General features: G+C 44.1%; 1 long non-coding RNA gene across 1 annotated transcript; it reads left to right on the top strand.

Annotated features, from left to right (window-relative positions):
• Positions 1-590: 590 nt before the first annotated feature.
• On the top strand, positions 591-2,932 carry LOC136356463 (uncharacterized). Its single transcript, XR_010741296.1, has 3 exons — positions 591-1,197; positions 1,520-1,586; positions 2,754-2,932. It is a non-coding gene; the product is annotated as an uncharacterized lncRNA (long non-coding RNA).
• Positions 2,933-3,192: the final 260 nt, after the last annotated feature.

Genomic DNA, 3,192 nt, shown 5'->3' with positions numbered 1-3,192 from the left:
TGGTCGCCGGCGACGACCACCGGTGCGACGCCGGCGACGGGATGTCACATCCTGATTTTCGTTTTAGGATTTATAAATTATTTAATAAATTATTATTAGAATTTATATTAAATGTTTATTAATTTACAAGTGAAGTTAAATGTGGGAAATAAAATTTCCTAAATATAAAGCATGGATGGATTTAATTTTTATTAAATTCTCCATGGTTAATTATACTCTCTGGAATTTTCTCGGATTTTCCGTAGCTCAATTCCCAATTTTAATCATACAAAGAACATTTTAGTAATTACCCACATATTAAATTAATCATTAAATGGTCTGATTATAATCTTGTTAAGTACTTTGAGTGTCCAAGTATTTTCAGGATTTTTCTTGAAATCATTTGAGCATTGGAAGTATTTTTACCAATTCAAAGATCATTTCAATAATTATTTTAATTGGAAAAAAGTTTTTAAATCCTCTCCTAAGCCGTTGGGCTGATTTCAGCCCAACATCTCTCTCCGTCGCGCGCGTGCTGTGCAGCCCAAGCCGGCCCAAGTCGAGCTGCCCTTTTCTTTCCCTGTTCTGTTCTCAGCCAGCAGAAAGTCTAATTTGCTTCCTTGGGCACTGTTCATCTTCAACCTCTTGCAGCCGAACTGAGACCGAGTGGGCTCGGTTTTTCCCCTCCAAATCCGGCCTTTTCTCTTCTGTTTTCCTAAAATTAGTTGAGGGGAAATCATCTCCACCTTATCCTCTCCCTTTCCCCTAAAGTCTCGGAGATTAATTTTGCCTGGATAAACCAAATCGAATTCGTTTTCGAGTTTATCTCTCCAAACTAACCGTCGGATTTTCCGGCTCAAATCCTCTTGTTTGGAGTCCGATCTCTCTAGTCCAAGCCTATATAAAGCATCCCCTTGACGTCCTCTTCCGTTTGCCCCAAGTCCCAAGCCGAGCCGTCGCCCGTAGAGCCGCCGCCGCCTTGCTCTAGCCGCCGTCGTCGCCGGCGATCCTCCGGTCGCGTCGCGCCGCCTCTAGCATCGTCGCCACTGCCGTCCGTCGCCTCCGTCGGGTGCGCACGAAGGAGAGGAACCCCGTCCACCCCTTCGCAGCCGCTGAAGACCATCGGAGCGCCGTCGCCGTCGGGGACCCGAGCCGAGCCGCAGTCGAACCTCGTCGCCGGCCATCGTTCGTCGTCGTCCGTCGTTGTTCTTTGCACCGGTGAGTTCGCGTCGTCGTCCTCTACGCGTAGGTGTTCTCGGATAGCCCAACCGAGCTCTCTTTTGCCGGTGGTCGCGTGGAAGCCGTGCCATGGCCGGCGATGACGTCACCGATGACATCATTAATCCCTTTTCTTAGTTTTCTTTATTAGATGAAAATCGATTAAACTTCGGAAATTCATAACTAAATCATCGTAACTCGGATTCGAGTGGTTCAAGTTGCTAAATTTTTATAAAATCAAGATCTACATGTTAAAAATATCCACATGTACTATTTATGCTTGTTTTTGTACTGTTTTGTTGATTTTGTTCATTTGCTTTAGTTTCCGACGTTCCGGAGGAGAGCGTTTTCGTTGAGAAAAGGTTCAGGAGTGTTTGAAGAAGCTCAAGGCAAGTCACACAGATCCCCCAAACAACCCTTTGAGCATGTTGAACCCGTTTAAAGCTAATGTTTTATTTCAACTTATGCTTTATTTTCGAATATCATCGGGTGGTGAGCCTTTCCCAATTGATTAATGGCCGAAGATGATTTTATTTTCCTATGGGTTATAATTTGATTAGCTAGAACCTTGTATATTGGTTTGGTTCAGCTAAATGATATATATATATATATATATATATATATATATATATATATATATATATATATATATAATTGCTTAGCCATGCTTAGAAACATTAGCTCACTAATGGGATGAATCATACTACATTATTATTTATGGTTATATTTAATGGTAGCTCACGATGGTTAATCGTGTTATGATAATTAATTGACAATTAAAACTTGACAATGGCGGGTTGTGAGCATATGGTTTTGAAGGTCGTGCTCATGATAATTAAGGACCGGTTCACGAGCTACTGTTGTGAAACATTTACCGTGCCAACAACAAGCCAGCGTGGGCAACGGCTTTACCTTTTGTATAGCATGATTCATTGCGGGGTGCCAGACTGAGAAGCGGCGAGAAGTCCGTGGGGGTCGCTGGGGAGTCCATGCCTTGTTTATAAGGGGGTGACTATGATCCAGGAATGGTGCACTGTGTGGTGAGTTGTGTTGTGCGAAGGGTATTGTCACGATTTCCCCCTTTGCAGTGCCGTGGTGGTACTTCGGGGCATGGCAACATGTGTGGAATCGTATCTTGTGGGTACAGTGAGTGGTACATATCTGGCCAGAGTAAAACTATTCGAATAGCCATGCCCGCAGTCATGGGCGGGTTGAGCAATGTTTTTCGTGATTAGTCTCACACCTCTCACAAATAATTATTGATGCAATAACTGGTAATAATTTGTTTAGCTCCTGGTTTGGAGTTAGATCTGTACAGCCGGGTATGGTTGTTCAGGATGGTTGGGCCTGAGCAGCATGGGTGTGCTGTTCAGTGTTGATTAAAATTTCTGATTAATTACTCTACTGTTTTACTACTCTTAACTCTTTGCTAAATGCTGCTTTTGCAAATGAGCCTATATTATGCCATCCTTTGGTATCCTTGTGCACTTGCATATTTGCTGTGTGGCTTATTGAGTATGTCATATGCTCACCTTGCAATAATCATCAAACCTCAGTTGAAGAGAAAGGATCCAGAAGGAGAAGACGTTTGGCTTATACCCCAGTTGAGCTGCCTGTGGGAATGGAGCTGAAGCCATTGCTAGACCGTTAATTCCGCTGCTGTTTTTCTTTTCTTTTGTAAGTATGTAACGTTATTATTATGATGGATTTTTATATTAAATTGTTAGTTTGTGTACCTCGGCTGATTCCTGGACGAGGATTTTATGCACAAATTAGTTCGGAAATTACTAGTGAATTTCCGGGCGTGACACGGGACGACGACGGAAGGCGGCCGGTGGAGCTCGAGCGGCGGATGGCGGCGCTGCTCCGGCGACAAGCGGCGCCTGGGAAGGGACGGACGAGCTCGGCCTCGATCTGAGGAAGATAAATGAGGGGTTAGAGTGGGGAGGACTGGTGCGTGGTGACCGGCAACGACGGCTGACCACGACAATATGA

Source organism: Oryza sativa, chromosome 5 (assembly GCF_034140825.1).
Source record: "Oryza sativa Japonica Group chromosome 5, ASM3414082v1".
NCBI classification, from domain to species: domain Eukaryota; kingdom Viridiplantae; phylum Streptophyta; class Magnoliopsida; order Poales; family Poaceae; genus Oryza; species Oryza sativa.
Note: the sequence above shows the minus strand (reverse complement) of the source record. Positions and strands in the feature narration are given on the sequence as shown.